Source organism: Triticum urartu, chromosome 3A, assembly GCF_056163025.1.
Source record: "Triticum urartu cultivar PI428250 chromosome 3A, HENAU_Tu73, whole genome shotgun sequence".
NCBI lineage: Eukaryota > Viridiplantae > Streptophyta > Magnoliopsida > Poales > Poaceae > Triticum > Triticum urartu.
Genome location: NC_141875.1, coordinates 48,296,248 through 48,316,828, shown reverse-complemented (window position 1 = coordinate 48,316,828; position 20,581 = coordinate 48,296,248).

Below are 20,581 nucleotides of genomic sequence, written 5' to 3'. Positions count from 1 at the left end.
TCTTTCCCAGTGACAGAAGGGGCAGCAAGACACGTATTGTATCGTTTCCATCGAGGATAACAAGATGGGGTTTATTTCATATTGCATGAATTTATCTCTCTACATCATGTCATCTTGCTTAAAGCATTACTCTGTTTTTAACTTAATACTCTAGATGCATGCTGGATAGCGGTCGATGAGTGGAGTAATAGTAGTAGATGCAGAATCGTTTCGATCTACTTGTCACGGACGTGATGCCTATATGCATGATCATGCCTAGATATTCTCATAACTATGCTCAATTCTGTCAATTGCTCGACAGTAATTTGTTCACCCACCGTACAAAACTTATGCTCTTGAGAGAAGCCACTTGTGAAACCTATGGCCCCCGGGTCTATTCTCATCATATCATTCTCCATCACTTTAATCTTGTTTTGTTTTTACTTTGCCTTTTACTTTTCACTTTGCATCTTTATATCGAAAATACCAAAAATATTATCTATCGGATCTCACTTCCGTAAGTGACCGTGAAGGGATTGACAACCCCTAATCGTGTTGGTTGCGTTGAGCTCTTTGTGTTGTGTAGGTACGAGGGACTTGTGCGTGGCCTCCTACTGGATTGATACCTTGGTTCTCAAAAACTGAGGGAAATACTTACGCTACTCTGCTGCATCATCCTTTCCTCTTCGAGGAAAACCAACGCAAGCTCAAGAGGTAGCATCGTCCCCTTGCTTCAGCCAACCATCCTCATGCTCTTGGTGGAGGCAGGGCGAAGTAGAGTTAGGCCCCTCGTTTATTTCATCGCCGCCGCGGCTACGACCCGGTTCCGACCCAGGCACTTGGGTATAGGGAAAAAAAGGGGGAGCACGGTGGCCAAGGAGCAAAACGAGGTTTCCTACGCCCCAATATTCATACGGAAGTGCACAACAGAGGATGAAAGACTTATCTGAATCTGCAGCCCCCGGCAGCCTTGGCTTGCCGCGGTTGGATTCTTGTATCTGCAGCCCACGGCTACCTTAGCTTGCCGAGGCTGGAGCGCCGTCTCGTTCTCTTTCTTCCAAACAGCTCAGCAGAAACGTCCAAGTACCCTGCGAGCCAAAGAGGATGGAAAGGAACAGAGGAACACACACTATACCTCTATGCTAGGGGTTAGTCGCTACTAAGTACTATCAACCCTAACCGAGGTAGAGACTTAACCTAGCATGCATGCTAAAACTTAGGGCGTCAGCGCTTCATTTAGTTATGCTTAGGGTATGTGCCTGGCTTCGTACAGAGGGTTACATGGCTTGCCAGCAAGGCTTTGTACAAAAGGTGGTTTGCCGGGGGGCCTGGCAACCACGCCTTCTGGGTAAAACATACGAAGATGTTCTATGTTCCAGGAGTTCCTCACTGGAACAACATCTTCGGTCTCCAGGGAGACTGCGCAGGCCTGGTGACTCGTATTACCCGATAAGGGCCTTCCCACTTCAGCGTCAACTTGTTGGAATTCTTGGCCGATTGAACGCGCTGAAGAACAAGGTCGCCTTCCTCAAAGCTTCGGGCATGAACCCTGCGGCTATGGTAGCAGCACAAGGCTTGCTGGTAGCGTGCTGCTCTCACAGCCGGCCGAAGACGATCTTCCTCAAGGAGCGTTGTGTCATCTTGCCGCAATTGCTCTTGCTCAAGCTCGTCATAAGAGAGCACTCAAGGTGACCCGTATGTGAGTTCCGTGGGGAGAACTGCTTCTGCCCCGTATACCAGGGCAAAGGGTGTCTGGCCGGTGGCTCGATTTTGCGTCATTCTGATCAACCAAAGAACTGCCGGCAACTCATCAATCCAGCACCTTCCGCTCTTGTGCAGTTTGTCAAAAGTCTTTGTTCTCAGGCCTGACAGTACTTCAGCATTTGCCCTCTCCGCTTGGTCGTTGCTCCGTGGGTGTGCCACGGAAGCGAAACATACCTTGCTACCGAGGTCTTGGATGTAGTGCATGAAGGTGTAGCTTGTGAACTATGTGCCGTTGTCGGTGATAACCCTGTTGGGCACACCAAAACGGCACACTAGCCCCTTGAAGAACTTGACGGCTGACTGTGTTGTCACCTTTCTCACTGCCTCCACCTCCGACCACTTTGTGAACTTGTCGATTGCAACGTAGAAGTACTCAAAGCCCCCGACAGCGTGGGGGAAAGGGCCCAGTATGTCGAGCCACCAGACTGAGAATGACCAGGAGAGAGGAATTGTTTGAAAGGCTTGAGCTAGTTGATGAAGCTTCTTCGAATGGAAAGGACACGCTTCACACTTGGTTACTAGTGTCGTTGCATCCTGGAGCGCATTGGGCCAGAAGAAACCTTGCCGGAATGCCTTGCTGGCCAGGGCCCTCGACCCTATGTCGGATCCACATATGCCTCCGTGTATCTCTGTCAACAGCTCCAGTCCTTCCTCCCGGGGAATGCACTTCAATTTCACATTGTTTGTCCTTATCCTGTACAGGACGTCAACGACGAACTGATACATAGCAGAACGACGGACTACTTTCTCCGCTTCTTCCTGCTCCTCATGAAGTTCCCCTGTTTGGAGGAATCAAACGGTATGTTGTGCCCATGCCGGAGCCTAGGGCATGACAGCAAGGACCAAAGGCATTTTCTCTGCCATGGGAGCGGCCATCTCTACGGCTAGGGCTTGACGCCTTGCCGGAGTCGGCTGCCCCCTGGTAGGCTCAGTATCCATGGCAATATCCTTGCCGGCGGCCCCAGGGGGCTCGGGGGGAATGTACTTGCCGGGGCCTAATCCCTCCGCTTGTTCTGCTCTGTTGATGGTTCAACGTATGGTTGAGTTAACCGAAGCACAAAAGTACCTGGTTCCACTGGTAATTTGAAGGCAGCGCGCTTCGACAGGTAGTCGGTGATGTCGTTCTCCGCCCGCGGAACGTGCTCCGCTTGTATACCATCAAAGCGCTCCTCCAGCTTCCTCACCTCATCTACGTAGGCCTCCATCAACGGGCTCTGATAATCTTTGTTGACTTGCCTCACGACAAGCTGTGAATCACCCCTGACAATGAGCTTCTTAACCACGCGAGGTCCGCCGCGATCCTAAGACCGGCAAGAAACCCCTCATATTCAGCAGTGTTGTTCATGGACATCTCCCTAGGGAAGTGCATCTGGATTACATAATTGAGGTACTCTCTAGTGGGTGCAATAAGCAGCACACCAGCACCGGCGACTTGCAGCGAGAAAGCCCCGTCAAAGTACATGATCCAGTTGCGACTTGCCGCCTCGCCGAGAAGAGTAGTCTCCTGGATCTCTTCATCGGGCGTTGAGGTCCATTCCGCAATGAACTCCGCCAAGACTCTGCTCTGGATTGTTGAAGTACTTTCAAACTTCAAACCAAAGCTTGAAAACTCCAAGGCCCACTCCACGATCCACCCGGTCGCGTCCGGGTTATGCAGTATCCGTTGCAGCGGGAGGCAGGTGACGACGGTGATTTCATGTGCTTGGAAGTAATGACGCAGCTTCCTCGAGGCCATAAGGAGGCCAAAGAGCAATTTCTGCAAACCGGAGTACCTTGACCTAGCCCCCTACAAGAGGGAGCTGACAAAGTAAACCGGGTGCTGCATCATCTTCTTCCTCCGCACCACTTCATCTGGTTGCACAGGACCTATCCTGACGGCGTCAGACTCTGCCGGGGGCCTTGCCTCGCCGGCGCCAGACCCTGCCAGGGGAATCTCTGGTTTTCCATCCGCCAGCCCCGCCGTTGCCACTGCCTCTTCGTCGACCTCCCTGTGTGCCACTAGTGCGGCACTGACCACTTGATTCGTTGCCGCCAGATACAGCAGCAACGGCTCTTGTGGTTTAGGCGCAACTAGTATCGGCGTAGAGGATAGGTATTTCTTCAAATCCTGCAGCACTGCCTCGGCCTCTAGGGTCCACTCCATTGGGCCCGCCTTTTTCAAGATTTTGAAAAAGGGAAGGGCATGCTCAGCAGACTTGGAGATGAATCTGCTCATGGCAGCAACGCAGCCAGTGAGCCGACGCACATCCTTGATCCGCTTGGGCGCCTCGATCTGCTCAATAGCCTTGATCTTGTCTGGATTTGCCTCGATCCCACGATGTGACAAAAACAACTGAGAAGTTTGCCGGACGGAATGCCAAAGACACACTTCTCAGGGTTCAACTTGAGGTTGATCTTGCGCAGGTTGGCAAACATGTCTTCTAAGTCTTGCACAAGAGTTGTCTTGTCCTTGGTTTTGACCACTATGTCATCCATATAAGCTTCCATATTTCTATGTAGCTGGGGCTTAAAACCAATTTGGACTGCTCTTGCAAACGTTGAGCCAGCACTCTTCAACCCGAAAGGCATCCGTAAAAAGCAATACGTACCACATGGGGTGATGAATGATGTCTTCTCTTCGTCTTCTCTTGTCATGAAGATCTAGTAGTAGCCCGAGTAGGCGTCGAGGAATGATAACAGATCACACCCGGCCGTGGATTCGACAATCTGGTCAATGCGCGGCAACGGGAAGGGGTCCTTAGGACAAGCCTTATTGATATCTATGTAGTCGATACACAGCCTCCACTTCTCGTTTACCTTGCGCACCACCACCGGATTGGCCAACCACGTCGGATGGAGCACTCCTCTCACCAAGCCTGTCGCTTCCAACTTCCTGATCTCCTCTGTGATGAACTCTTGTCGTTCCAAAGCTTGCTTCCTGACCTTCTGCTTGACGGGTCGCGCATGGGGACAGATAGCAAGATGGTGCTCAATCACTTCCCTGGGAACGCCAGGGATGTCGGATGCTTTCCATGCAAACACATCGACATTCGCCTGCAGGAAAGTGACGAGCGTGCTTTACTATTTGCTGTCGAGGGTGGAGCTTATGGTGAAAGCCCCTCCCATGCCATCCTCCTTGATGGACACCTTCTTGGTCTCTGGTGACGCGGCTCTAGATTTCTTGCTCTTGTCGGTGGAGCTCTCTGGCACGTCCTCGACGGTAGCAAAACACTCCAAAGAGGTGCGCTTGTCGGAGTGGGTGTGAGAGGTCCTGCCGTTCTTCTTCTTCCCTCCAGGGACTTTAGCGGCAGGAGCAAGCGCCTTGGCGGCATCTGTTGCAACTACTTCCCGCTAGAGTAGGTCGGTGCAAATCAGCACATCCTTCTTGTCGCGGGGAACGGTGATGATGGTCATCGGCCCAGGCATCTTCAGCATGTTGTAGGCGTAATGGGATGGTGCCATGAACTTGGCTAGTGCCGGGCGGCCAAGAATCCCGTTGTAGGGTAAGGGAATCTCGGCTACATCGAAGACAATCCTCTCCATCCTGTAGTTCAGCTCGCCTCCAAACAGCACAGGCAGCGTGACCTTTCCCTTCGGCTGACTCCTTCCCGGGTTGACCCCTTGAAACGTACACGTCTCCTCGAGGTCTCCATCAGGAATTTGTAGCCTTTCGATCACAACTTGTGAGATCAAGTTCAGAACGGCCCCGCCGTCAACCAGCATCTTGTTCACCTTGAGGTTGCGTATCGTTGGTGAAACTAAAAATGACAAACAACCGACCGCAGTTGTGCGATCAGGGTGGTCCTCAGCGTCAAAGATGATGGGTGTGCTGGCCCACTTCAGTGGCTTATGAGCGTCGAACGACGGCTCTGCTGCTGTGATCTCACACGCCCACTGCTTGAGCTGGCTGTGAGAAGTATGCAGCGAGGCGCCACCATCGACGCACATGGCCTCTGTAGCCTTTTGGAGCTCATGCTCGTTGGACTCGTCGTCCTTGTCATGATCATCGTCTTCCTCCTTCTTGTCGAGGCCCCGATCGGGCCTCTCCTGCCAGTTATCCTTGTCGCGGCGGCCTCCTTGGCTGCCACGCTTCTTTCCGGATCCTTCGGAACCACCCTAACCCTTCTCCTTGTCCCGCCTCTCATACTCGGCTTTTTGCTTTTCAGCAAGCAACTCAACTTGTCTGCAGTTCTGGAGGGCGTGGCGCTTGGTGCGGTGAATCTTGCAATACTGCTTGTCGGAGCCCCCTGGCTTGTCGGCAGCCGCCAAGGCCCGGAAAGTGGCTCGCCCGGCAATCTCCTTGCTGGGGTCGTCTGCATTGGCCTTCTTGGTGGTGCCGGTGTCGTCGGATCCCTCGACGGCAAGCACGGCCTTGCCCTTGCGTTTCCTGTTGCGACGCCGACCCTTCTTCGTCGGGTCGGCAGTGTCTTCGTCGGTAGAGTTGGTTTCCACGACGGCGTCTTCGCCGGGGTATTTCCTTCCCTCTTCAGCCCGGGTGCACCTATCGGCCAGAATGTAAAGTTCGGCCACGTCCTTGACATTGTTCATTGCCAGCTCTTCACGCATCTTGCGGTTACACACCTTCTGATGGAATGCGCTGATCACAGCGGCAGGATGAACATCCGGGATGTTGTATTGCACTCGGCTGAACCTCTATATGTACTTGCGCAGGTTTTTGCCTTCCTTCTAGGGAATGATATGCAAACCACTCGCCTGGCCATGAGCTTGGTGGCCTCCAGTGAAGGCCCCAACGAAATCATGACACAGATCCGGCCAAGAAGAAATGGAATCCGCCGGCAAGTGCATCAACCAAGACATGACATTGGGTTTCAGGGCCAACGGGAAGTAATTGGCATGCATCTTGTCGTCACGAGCTCCAGCGGCTTGCATCGCGATGGTCTAGATGCTGAGGAACTCTGACGGATGGGTCTTACCGCTGTACTTCTCGCTGACGTCAGGCTTGAACATGCGGTGGGAAGGCCACTGGAACTGCCGCAGCCCACGGGTAAAGGCTGGGCAACCCACCTCATAAGGTAGGCCGCCGGAGCCTCCCGGTGTTGGGTGGTCCATAGCAGCCCCCGCCACCTGTCTGATTAGTCGCGCATATCGCGCCGGCGCTCGATGGTGGTTCGAGCGTCTTCGTGGGTTCGCTCCCGAAGAACTTGGCACTGGTCGCGGTGGGTCCGTGGATCGGACAACGCTATGGAAATGTTATCACAAGCGTCATCACGATGGATCGATACCCGCGGCGGCTGGCGTGGAGGAGGAGACTGCACCGTGGCCGTGGCACCTTCGGCCCCCCACCGCTGGCGTGCAGTGGTTCGACGGAGCGCCGACCTGAGGGCCCCGCTGGCTGTAGCTCGTGTTTGTTGTCGACGCCGACGAGGCTCCGGATGGTGGCTCTCCACTCGTCGAGCTTTTCTGCGGCAGGAGGGAAGTCCAGGAGCAAAAAGCAAGGAATAAAAATAAAATTGGGTTGCCTCCCAACAAGCGCTATCGTTTAACGCCCCTAGCTAGGCATAAAAAGCAAGGATAGATCTAGGTATTTCCATATTTGGTTTTAGGGAGAACGAGAGCAAGCTTGTTATCCATGGCATTAATCTTTCTATTTTGACAAAGTACATGGCTATTAATGGTAGAAGAAAGATTAAGAATGTTGCGGAAATTGGCATCTAGGCTAGTTTTTATCTCTTTAATAGATTCGTTCTGGTAAGAAAGCAAAAGATATGTGACTTCAGTTTTCTCGTTAATGGGGTGCCTAAAAATAGTTTTCATCATCTCATAGGTATATATGGGGTCCCCTTCAAGGAAACCCTCTACAAAAATAGAACTTAAACTTGTTTGAACGAGGCGGGCAGCCCAACATAAAAGCTTTTTAAGTAAACCTCAATTTGATATTGAGGTACATAGCTGGCCCGGATCCTTAACAGCCTATCCCAAGCATCTTTCAAAGATTCATCGAGTAAACAACGAAAAATTCCAGAATCATCTTCATCAAAATTACTAAGGTTCTCATTGATAACTCCGGCAAGTTTTTCCATAGCATTTCTATTAGTTTAGATAAGATAGACGGATTGTCTAAAGCACTAGAACTTGGGAGAGGGCCCCCAATTCTTTTTGGTTCTGACATGGCGAGGGAAGAGCGGGCAAAAGGAGGCAAAAGAAGAAAGAGAGGGAGGATAGAGAGAGAGAGAGAGGCGAATAAAACAGCAAGGGTGAAGTGGGGGAGAGGAAAACGAGAGGCAAATGGCAAATAATGTAATGCGAGAGATAAGGGTATGTGATGGGTACTTGGTATGTTGAATTTTTCATAGACTCCCCGGCAACGGCGCCAGAAATCTTCTTGCTACCTCTTGAGCAATGCGTTGGATTTCCTTGAAGAGGAAAGGGTGATGCAGCAAAGTAGCGTAAGTATTTCCCTCAGTTTTTGAGAACTAAGGTATCAATCCAGTAGGAGGCTACGCGCGAGTCCCTCGTACCTACACAAAACAAATAACTTCTCGCAGCCAACGTGATAAGGGGTTGTTAATCCCTTCTCGGTCACTCACGAGAGTGAGATCTGATAGATATGATAAGGTAATATTTTTGGTAATTTTATGATAAAGATGCAAAGTAAAATAAAAGCAAAGTAAAAAATCAAAGTAAATAAATAAGTATAGGAAGATTAATATGATGAAGATAGACCCGGGGGCCATAGGTTTCACTAGTGGCTTCTCTCAAGAGCATAAGTATTTTACGGTGGGTGAACGAATTACTATTGAGCAATTGATAGAATTGAGCATAGTTATGAGAGTATCTAAGTATGATCATGTATATAGGCATCACGTCCGAGACAAGTAGACCGACTCCTGCCTGCATCTACTACTATTACTCCACTCATCGACCGCTATCCAGCATGCATCTAGAGTATCAAGTTCATGGAAATAGAGTAACGCCTTAAGCAAGATGACATGATGTAGAGGGATAAATTCATGCAATATGATAAAAAAAACCATCTTGTTATCCTCGATGGCAACAATACAATACGTGCCTTGCTGCCCCTACTGTCACTGGGAAAGGACACCGCAAGATTGAACCCAAATAGCTAAGCACTTCTCCCATTGCAAGAAAGATCAATCTAGTAGGCCAATCCAAACTGATAATTCGAAGAGACTTGCAAAGATAACCAATCATACATAAAAGAATTCAGAGAAGATTCAAATATTGTTCATAGATAATCTTGATCATAAACCCACAATTCATCGGTCTCAACAAACACACCGCAAAAAGAAGATTACATCGAATAGATCTCCATAAGAGAGGGGGAGAACTTTGTATTGAGATCCAAAAAGAGAGAAGAAGCCATCTAGCTAATAACTATGGACCCGAAGGTCTGAGGTAAACTACTCACACTTCATCGGAGAGGCTATGGTGTTGATGTAGAAGCCCTTTGTGATGCATACCCCCTCCGGCGGAGCTCCGGAACAGGCCCCAAGATGGGATCTCATGGATACAGAAATTTGTGGCGGTGGAATTAGGTTTTTGGCTCCGTATCTGATCGTTTGGGGGTACGTAGGTATATATAGGAGGAAGGAGTACATCCGTGGAGCAATAGGGGGCCCACGAGGGTCGAGGGCGCGCCCCCTACCTCGTGGCCTCCTCCTTTGTTTCTTGATGTAGGGTCCAAGTCTCCTGGATCACGTTTGTTGAGAAAATCACGTTTCCGAAGGTTTCATTTCGTTTGGATTCCGTTTGATATTCCTTTTCTTCGAAACCCTAAAATAGGCAAAAAACAACAATTCTGGGCTGGGCCTCCGGTTAATAGGTTAGTCCCAAAAGTAATATAAAAGTGGATAATAAAGCCCAATAATGTCCAAAACAGTAGATAATATAGCATGGAGCAATCAAGATTTATAGATACGTTGGAGACGTATTAGTCGTGCGCATCCTGAAAAGTGTGTGTCGTGGGCACCGGGGTAGGCGACTTGGAGGTCACCGCGCCGCCCTTGGAGGGTCCCGCGTCGCCTGCGAGGGGCCCGGCTTCGTCTTTGGATTTGGCGGCGTGCGGCTCGTCGTCTCGCGCGCGAACGACGCCGCTCGCCAGGCTCTGGCTGCCAGAGCGATGTTGGTACTCGCGGGCCACGCCTCGGGTTCTATCCGCGACAGGCCTCCTGCTCTCCCGCACCGGTATGTGTCGTTCGGCTCCCGAAGAACCGATCGCTGTGACCGCCTTCTTCTTGGGAGCCATGACGATGAATACACCTATGGGATCACTAGGATCCCTTCTACGGTTGGTGGGCGCGGAATTGTGAAAAGAGCGGTTCTGACAGGAAGCACACGGATCGTTTAACCAGGTTCGAGCCGTGAGGATGCGTAAAACTCTAGTCCTGCTTTGGTGGATGTATTGAGAGTGTTCTTGTGTTCTTCAGCTAGGTACGGGGTACAATTTTACCCAAAAGATCTGAATCCTTCTCCTCGTCGCCTCGGGCCTCTTTTAATAAGAAAAAGGGGTTGCCACAGTGGCACACAGGAGGTGGAAAGATATACATTGGATGAGTCTATCCTCTGGCACCGTTGGACAAACGCATTTAATGCGCTGCCGATGTGCCCCTCTCACTTTATCAGGGACGGCAAGAAAGCACGTCCCAGCTGTCGCCGCCACGCCTGGTTTCGACACGCGTCTGAGCTGACGAGGCGTCAAGGCACCACGTTGGCTGACTGCTGGGCTGGCACGATGGTGGCAGGGGCGGAGACAGGGGGTGCGAGCAGGGGTCAGGCAACCTTCTAGCCCAAAGGCCCAACATGGGCAAAGGGCCGCTTAGCCTTGATCGCTAGTTGTAGGCATCATAAAAGGAATACGTACGTGCAACCATCATCAGCCGTGCGATCAAGCAGTTACGCTCCTATGGATCTATTCTCCCGGTAATTTCGTTCGTGATATTCTGGTAGTTCAATATGACCTTGCGCCGCCGCCCCTGGCTTCTCAGCTCTTTCTGATTGCGCCGCTCTCGCGCGGGGAAGACCGGCAGAGTGCACCCCCCTTCGCAGCGACTCCCCTTCGCAGCGACTGATTCCAGAGAACATGAGTCCACGACTGCTTGTGTGCTTCACCAGTAGTATTATCCATCAACAGTTCAAGTTCAACTTAAAGGAATCAAGGTATGTCGCCGTTGTATTGTAATTTTGGTAAATTTTTGTACTTCCTTAAAACAAAATGGTCTAATTTACTAATTTGATAAGGCAGATTCTTACTTAAATAGCTAATGTCGCTACTTGTTTAATGTTTCAATCAATGATTGAAAGATGAGAAAGAATACAACAAAATTAGATTCGTTTTTTCAAGCCCATTGCTTCTAGCTCACACTGTCACACATATCTGAGAATGCAAATCCATTGATTGAAATTAATGTAGCTTTTTTGTATTACAAGTCGTACTTGTTCGCCCCCTCATGTCCAAATCCTGGCTCCGCCCCTGGGTGGTGGAGCCTTCAGGATGACTTGCATGCCACCACGCAGGTGCTTGGTGGGTCGGTGTAGAGGCCACTCGTCGCCATGCAGGTGCCCGTCCAGCTGGTTGAGCTTGCAGCTTCTTGGGGACGGCGGTGGAGCTTTCGCAGACGCGGGCCTGGCATGCGACCCTGCTGGTGTCCTCGGCAAGGGTCTTGCCCTGGCGTCGCGGTCGTCCCCGGCAAGGATCTCGCGGGGGGTCGTCATCTTCCGGTCCTCATCTGATCTTGCGTGTTCGTGATCTTGACAAAGATCTGCATGTCACCACGGAGGTGCCTCCCGAGCCTTGGTTCCAATGTAGTTGTTGGCGGTGTTTGGAACTCCTGGGCTCAAGGGTGGCTCGCTCTGCTGGTGTTGAGCAAGTTGCCCCGGCAAGGCTCTTGCCGGGGCCGCGGAGGTCGCCCCGGCAAGGGTCTTGCCAGGGGAGTCCACCTCGCCCCTTTATTCTTTAGTGTTTCTGGCCTTGGCGTTGCTTTGTTTGTCTTATGCTTCGGTTTCCCTCCGGCTTCCCTCCTCTGCCTTGTTAAGTGTGACCACGGGCGCGGCTCTGACTGGCCGTGCACAAGTAAAGGGGTCAAAAGGAGAGCTCATACTTTTGTACACCGACAACCTTAGCTAATGTCCTTCTCTGCCTTGTTAAGTGTGACCGCGGGCGCAGCTCTGACTGTCCGTGCACAAGTAAAGGGGTCAAAAAGAGAGCCCATACTTTTGTATACGGACTACCTTGGCTAATGAATCGAGGGAGAAGTAAAAATCATATATAGACGGAGCTCCATCCGGGATTAGAGTGCGGCTGGTAGTTGGCAATGAGCTCAGCCATGAGGTTTGAGCATGGGGTGCTGGAGGAGAGGTCGTGGCATACGAAGTCGAGGAGGCCGGGGGGCACGGAGGCCTTTGTAATGAGCGATTGACGGGGCCACAAGCGAGTCAAGTAGGCGGATGTTGGCGCGGATCCTGCGAGGCACGCCTCCCTACTTTCATGGTGGATTGATTTTGGGACTCTCAATGGTGCCTCCTTTCGGGAATGGCTAGGTCAGCATCCGTGGGAGCTGAGGGGAAGGGGCTTGTTGCGTTTCCACTTTGATGGTGGAGGAGAGGGAGCTAGTCCGATCTGTGAATATGACACTCTGCCTTAGGTGTTGGGTGGCAATAATGCTAATGCACGATGGTTTACAGATGATTACACTGACTAGGATCTTTTCAAACTAACTGACCTTTCCCCCCGAGTTTCACGGGGGTGGGGCCTCCTCCCCATTAATCTCCAGCCAAAACCTACCTGCCCATAAAATCCCCTATAACACTCTGTATCTCTAGCATTACTCGTTCGGTGGTGCCCAGGTCCAGCCTGTGACGCGTGGAAGGTCACAGTCCATCGTCTAGGTGGAAGATGTGCTACATGCTAGCCATGCATGTAATTAATGGAGAATATGTCATCTTTTTGACTTGTGAGCTACTTGGCATGCAGAGAGTTCATGGCTGCCTTAGACTGGTCATCATTTTACATAGCCAAGCGAAGATGATGGAAGCAAAGTAGATGGGCAAATGTATCATGTATCATGTATCATTTTTCTACAAAAGTAGATGGGCAAAAGTAGATGGGCAAAAGTAGATGCGCAAAGTAGATGAGTTTGTTTTGCATGATGTATCATTTTTCTACATGTTCGACTACTTTAGGTGTTTTCATCGTACTTCTATCTAACCTTTTTTTAATTTCTAGCCAAAGTTAATTCTTGGTTGCAGTGAGCACCCGGTAAAAAAACATTGACTATTGATGCTTAATTAGTTAACTAAGAGTATCATCAAACTCAGGAAGTAGTTAATCGTCTTTCAAGATTCGTTCTTCTAGAAATCATTTTTTCCTTTTTTATTCATATTTAAAACAGTGTAAGCAGAACATAATTACAAAGGGCAAATTGAGTAAAACAAAAGAAAGAAGGGAATTACAACCCTTTTTATGGAGAAATTACAACCCTAGTTGGTGTAGATGCAATTCTGGGCTATGGGCTGGACATATGATCAATCCCTCACATGCAATGCATCTTATTTGAGGCCCATTTCAATGCAATGCATCTTATTTGAGGCCCATCTTAGCCCATGCAGTGAGGCACTCGTGGAAACCTGCCCAGGTTTAGGTGAAAGTGCAAGAATCTGCCCAGGTTTAGGCAGAAAAATCATTTTCTCAAAGAACTCCAACACGCCCGACCTCGGGCAGGTTTCCTCATCTCAGGCCCAGTCTTAGGCTTCTTCATCTGCCATGCCCGTGTGAAGCAGGTCTTAGTGCACGCATGTGCGTTTGAGCAAAACAAACTCATGCCAGCGTAATTATGTGTTCGTGATGCTCGTAGCATACGTGATACATGGAGTTTTTTCACCTATTTTTTTGTGATTAGTGAAGATCACGTTTTTTTGAAAAGGAGGTCATCCCCTGGTCTCTGCATCGAAAAGATGCATATGGCCATTTTATTAGAGCAAGTTCAACAAAACAAATAGTCTGGTCTGTAAAGTAAAGCTCACGGAAGGAGCGAAACAGATAAAACAAGAACAACTCAAAGCCACAACCGTCCAGACGAAAGGACACTAAGGACCTATCCTATTATGCGACCGTCATCCAAACCGGCTGAATATAGCCCGCGCTACTATCTCCCACCGGTTGCACCCAGTAGCCAGCTGCTCCCTGGAGCCCGTAGGAGTGAGTAACGACCATGTACGGATCCATGCCGTAGCCCTCAAGATAACCTGCAAGAAGTTAATAATAGATAGTCTGTTAAAAATCATATCATTCCTGCAGTTCCATATAGCCCAAAAAAGTGCGAATATTCCAATCCGAATACTTGACGCAACATGAAGAAGCACTCCATTTAACCACGTCCCAAATAACGCGTCAATGCTAACTGGAAGAATAATATTAAAGGCTATATGGACAGACCTCCAAAGTAACTTCGCGGGAGGGCAATCAAAAAATAGGTGTTGAATTGTTTTATCGTGAACACCCAAGCAGCATCATGAACTGCCTACCCATCACCGCTTTCTTAAGTTATCTTTGGTGTACCACCTCCACCCCCACTCCCAGTGACACCTCTTCCTCGTCCACCCATGCTCTACCTTTCCTGTTGATCCCTCACTCCTCCACCCCATCCTCCCCGACGATGGTCGATCCGCAGCATTTGTTGTAGATCAAGCGAGTTCGATGGCGGCAACAACCCTAGGAGCAATGAAAACGGCGTCTTGGGTGCGCTAGATCCGGCACGGAGGTCAACACCGACAGTAGCCTTGTCAAAGCATAGCGGCTGTGCGGTGGCCCGTCTACCGCGACGACTCGCCGGAGGCGGCAGCGAACCCTAGTCGCCAGTCGCGACTAGCTACCGGCTTGACGTGTTGGTCTGGAGGCAGAGCAATACGGTCAACAAGGTAAAGACGAGGGCAGCTGCGGTGAGTGTGCACAACGGCGGGTATGCATGGTGAGTTTGATCCCCTTCCACACCAACTTGTGGTTTTGTTCTTCCATGTGAGATGTGTCTATACAGATGCTGGATCTAGATATTTAACCTGCTACTTTTATATTCCTTGATTTTTTGCACGCATGGTTTCTGCTAGCTTAACACAAGACGTTCTGATGTTTCTCCAGTAACATGCATTGAATTAATGTACTGGTGGTTGGTTGAGTGCGTACATGATTGATTTGTGTTTGAGTAATGATCCAGACCACAAACATAAGTTGCCGGATATATCTGCATATACAGAAGCTTCTCATGTACGCATGTTAATGTCTACTAGCTGTGGTATATACTAGTGATTTATTTGATTGTGCAAAATTTTACATCATATAGGTGTCTTTAATTTATTGTCAACAGATGGTGGTTGCCACCCCTTCTCTGATATTTTGTACAAATATGTGATTTTTCATACAGACTTTTGTTCTTGCAATCTATCATACCTGGGCTTTGTTAATTATATATGTCATACATGTTCATCGACATCATTAGTGAATAATCATTTTGCTCTAGAAACAACCAACATGTTTGAGAGTTGTATGTTCAGTTGTGCATTTTTTTTGTTGCGCTGTCTTTGGCTATAATTCAATTCATACTCAAATGATAATCCCAGAGCATATTTTCTCCTTTTCTTACTAAGAAAATCATTGTGTTTTTTAATTATATGCTGAATAGTACTTATATTATGCATATTTCAATGGATCGTGAATTTTAAGAGAATGCGAGTGTTGTTAATAACCATTTCCTTGATATAATGCATTCCCTTGATACACTATTACAGTGCCATCCCCTGGTGTTCATGGGTTCTGTTTCAGCTTGTATCTTAATAACCATTGAGTAATTGCTTAAGGAATGTAATGAATTAAATTTGAAGTTTACATGGCACGCAAGTGTTGTTTACTATTGTTTGTGCTTTGAGATGAACTTGCAGTATAAACAGTCAGTTTCATGTGTCCGCGTGGTGGATTTTGTTTCGTAGTCATGCCATTTTTTTGGCTGATTTATGTCCTCAACTGCTACTGCTGCAGTACTTGGAGTTCTGTGATGTGTATTTTGTTGCTTTGTCACTTACATGCCAACTTGATTACACTTTCAGTTCACACACATTTCTTTCGATTAATTTTAAGCAACCAGGTGTTTATTCTTGTTTTATAGTAGATACTTTGTTATTCTCGTTTAGAGGCATTGCAATATTTAAGAATTTTGTACCACATGTAATTCTTTTTTTATGTTTGTTCTAATTCTCTTATTTCTACTACAATCTATTCATATATACAAATCTGTAGTGTTGTAAATATGTGTATGATTAGGTACCCTGCTACTTGTTGCCACTTGTTTCTTTTCACACGTTTAATTAAATTTGTTGCACTATGTATCCTGGGAGTGAGAAAATATAGAACTTAATAACATGTACTAAGCTACTTCTAGTTTACCTATTGGCTATAATATTTTATGAAGTGACAATTTTTTCATCATGTGGCAGCTATTGATTTCTAGGAGCATTTTCAACAACAAAGACATGTGTTTTGACGACTTCGGCATGGACGGGCGGATCTGTGGCTAAAACGTGGATTGATGGGGGCGGTGTTGGCTGTAGAGTAGCATAGTGTGTTCTCCAAGACATGCTTGTAAACTTAATGTTTTTTGGGTATTTTCTTTATGGTCCTGTAGTGGTGTATTTTTTGTTGTGTGTGTTTAATTATCTTTTTTTAATGATATGAGCATGTATTTTCTGTAAAATTCTTACTGGCTTAAATTTTCAATGGATGAAGAGGAATAAGAGATGAGCTTATGTTCTGGCCGAAGCTGAAATTAATGAGCGTATGGTCATCGGGTGAATGAGATTAAGAATCTCATGATAGATAGAGAGTTTATTCCCTTAAAAATTAAACATGAGCAAAATAGGGTAGCAGATCGTTTGGCATGCTATAGTCGTACGGAGTGTACTACTGTTGTATGGCTCGGGAGAGGTCCACCGTCTGTGGAGGATATTTTGCCTCTGGATTGTAACCCTATGCTTATGAAATAAAACTCTTTTACCCCCGCAAAAAAATCTAATTGGGCCGATTACTATATGGGCAGCCACTCTTTGATCTAGCTGAAATTTAGTGGGCCAAAACGTTAGATAGGCTAAGAAATACATGGGCCGCCATGTCATATCCATGTCACATGTTGACGTGGCAGACAAGTTAACGATGTTATGGGCATGTCCGTTAAGTTCCTTCCATGACAGTCAAGATCCGTCATGGTATGTACGTGATCAGATTATGACGCGATATACATGACGGATTCAAAATCCGTCACACATGCCCTGCCATGACAGTTTTGTGCAGGTCTGTGATGGATTGAGTCCGTCATGGATTAACAAGATTCTTGTAGTGACAATGCTAAATTGTATAGGTGCACTAGTTCGGCGAAGAGATGGTGATACAAGTGCAATATGGATGGTAGATAAAGGTTTTTGTAATCTGAAAATACAAAAATAGCAAGGTAACTAATGATAAAAGTGAGCTAAAACGGTATTGCAATGCTAGGAAACAAGGCCTAGGGTTCATACTTTCACTAGTGCAAGTTCTCTCAACAATAATAACATAATTGGATCATATAACTATCCCTCAACATGCAACAAAGAGTCACTCCAAAGTCACTAAGGGTGTGTTTGGTTGCGGAACGAAGTGGAATGGAATCTCATGGTTCCATTCCACTAGAATGGGTCGGTTCCGTCTCTGTGTTTGCTTGAGCACAGTAGATGGAATGGAATGGTTACATTTCGGTGTTTGGTTGGAGAGATTGAATCGAATGAATTTGATTCCACTCACAATAATTTATAACTCCACTCGCAAGTATAAATAGTTTTGAACAACATTTTAATTTCACAATGATTTATCACTGAAATATATAACCTGATATTTGATTGTTTATATATAAAAATGGTAGTCAAAGCAACTTTTCAGAAAATAAATAACAAATGTTCATGAAGCACAAAATCTAGATCACAAAGTATTAATGACAACAAAAATTATTACTACCAGTCTCAACATAGAGCACACAAAGCTAGCACTAATCAAGTTGAGTACTACTGATTTTTGGACGAATGCCAAGCTAGAAAGAGTCAATCGAAGGAGCTTGCTCTTGCCATCGCTGATGCTTCTCTTGCTGCTACCGCCCAGGTGTCTGGATGCCACCGGCCGGCTAGCTGCCGGGAAGGAGACGGGCCGAGCCGACCACTGCTTATCTGCTCTGCTTCCCAACAAATCGGCTGCATCTGACCTGCCATCGTTGCTTCCTACTGGGTGAGAGGAACGGGAGGAGGGAGCAATCAGCTGCTGCTTGACGAGAGAAAGACGGGGGAGGAGCCGTCGTTCCAGAGGGCGAGCCGAGGGAGAGGCTGGATCGAGAGGGAGCCGCCCCATCCTTTCCTAGATCCTTGGTCGAGGGGCAGGAGACGCGGCGAAGCTTCATCTCCGGCGAGGGGAAGGAGACGCCGACAAGGCTGCATATCCAACCGCGGCGAGGGGGTGCCGTAGAGGAGGGGGAGGTGTATGGCCGCCGCCATGCCCATCGAGGGAGAGGGAGCGGGGCGCCGCGCAGGACGCCTTCCTCGTTGGTGAGTGGGGGACGACGCGAGAGAGACGCGTTCCGCGTGGTCTGGCCAATTTGGAGGAACCACCCGGTTCGGCATATAGAGGGAATATTCCTCTCCAGGGAATCAGTGCGTTCCGTTCCCTTTTTCAACTAAACACAGGAATTGCTCCCAGGTGCAGGTCCGACCCGTTACATTCCACTTCATTCCCTGTACCAAACACACCCTAATAGAGGAGAACAAACGAAGAGATTATTGTAGGGTACGAAACCACCTCGAAGTTATCCTTTCTGATCGATCTATTCAAGAGTCCGTAGTAAAATAACACGAAGCTATTCTTTCTGTTCAATCTATCATAGAGTTCGTACTAGAATAATACCTTAAGACACAAATCAACCAAAACCCTAATGTCACCTAGATACTCCAATGTCACCTCAAGTATCCGTGGGTATGATTATACGATATGCATCACACAATCTCATATTCATCTATTCAACCAACACAAAGAACTTCAAAGAGTGGCCCAAAGTTTCTACCGAAGAGACAAGACGAAAACATGTGCCAACCCCTATGCATAAGTTCACGAGGTCACAGAACTCGCAAGTTGATCACCAAAACATTCATCAAGTGGATCACGTGATATCCCATTGTCACCACAGATAAGCACATGCAAGACATACATCAAGTGTTCTCAAATCCTTAAAGACTCAATCCGATAAGATAACTTCAAAGGGAAAACTCAATCCATTACAAGAGAGTAGAGGGGGATAAACATCATAAGATCCAACTATAATAGCAAAGCTCGCGATACATCAAGATCGTTCCACCTCAAGAACACGAGAGAGAGAGGGATCAAACACATAGCTACTGGTACATACCCTCAGTCCCGAGTGTGGACTACTCCCTCCTCGTCATGGAGAGCGACGGGATGATGAAGATGGCCACCGGAGAGGGATTCCCCCCTCCAGCAGGGTGTCGGAATGGGTCTAGATTGGTTTTCGGTGGCTACGGAGGCTTCTAGCGGCGGAACTCCTGATCTAGGTTTCTTTCTGGAAGTTTTGGGTTATATAAGAGGTGTTGGAGTCGGGGACAAGTCAGGGGGGTTCCCGAGGCGGCCACGAGGCAGGGGGGCGCGCCCAGGGGGGTAGGGCGCGCCCCCCACCCTTGTGGAGGCCTCGGGACTCTTCTGGCCCACCTCCGGTACTCCATGGGCTTCTTCTGGTCAAAAATGATCTCTGTGAAGTTTCAGGTCAATTGGACTCCGTTTGATTTTCTTTTTCTGCAATAGTTAAATACAAGGAAAAAACATAAACTGGCACTCGGCTCTAGGTTAATATGTTAGTCCCAAAAATCATATAAAATAGCATATTAATGCATATAAAACATGCAAGGTTGATAATATAATAGCATGGAACAATCAAAAAATATAGATACGTTGGAGACGTATCTGCATCCCCAAGCTTAATTCGTGCTCGTCCTCGAGTAGGTAAATGATAAAAACAGAATTTTTGATGTGGAATGCTTTCTAGAATATTCTTCAATGTATTTTTCTCTGTTGTGGCATGAATGTTCAGATCCGAAAGATTCAAGATAAAAGTTTATTGTTGACATAAAAATAGTAATACTCCAAGTATGCTAATCAAGCAATTATGTCTTATCAAAATACATAGCCAAAGAAAACTTATCCCTACAAAGTCATATAGTTTGGCCATCCTTCATTTTCGTCACACAAAATGCTCTCATCATGCACAACCCCGATGAAAAGCCAAGCAATTGTTTCATACTTAGTCTTTTCAAACTCTTTTAACTTTTACGCAATATATGAGCGCGAGCCATCGACATAGCACCATGGGTGGAATAGAATATGATGATTGAGGTTGTGTGAGAAGACAAAAAGGGAGAAAGTCTCACATTGACGCGGCTAATCAATGGGCTATGGAGATGCCCACCGATTGATGTCAATGCAAGGGGTAGGGATTTCCATGCAACGGATGCACTAGAGCTATAAATATATCAAAGCTCATCAAAGAAACTAAGTGGGTGTGCTTCCAACTCGCTTGCTCACGAAGACCTAGGGCATTTGAGGAAGCCCATCATTGGAATATACAAGCCGAGTTCTATAATGAAAAATTCCCACTAGTATATGAAAGTGACAAAATAAGAGACTCTCTATCATGAAGATCATGTTGCTACTTTGAAGCACAAGTGTGGAAAAAGGATAGTAACATTGTCCCTTCTCTCTTTTTCTCTCTTTTTTTATTTGGGCCTTCTTTCTTTTTTTACTTTGGCCTCTTTTCTC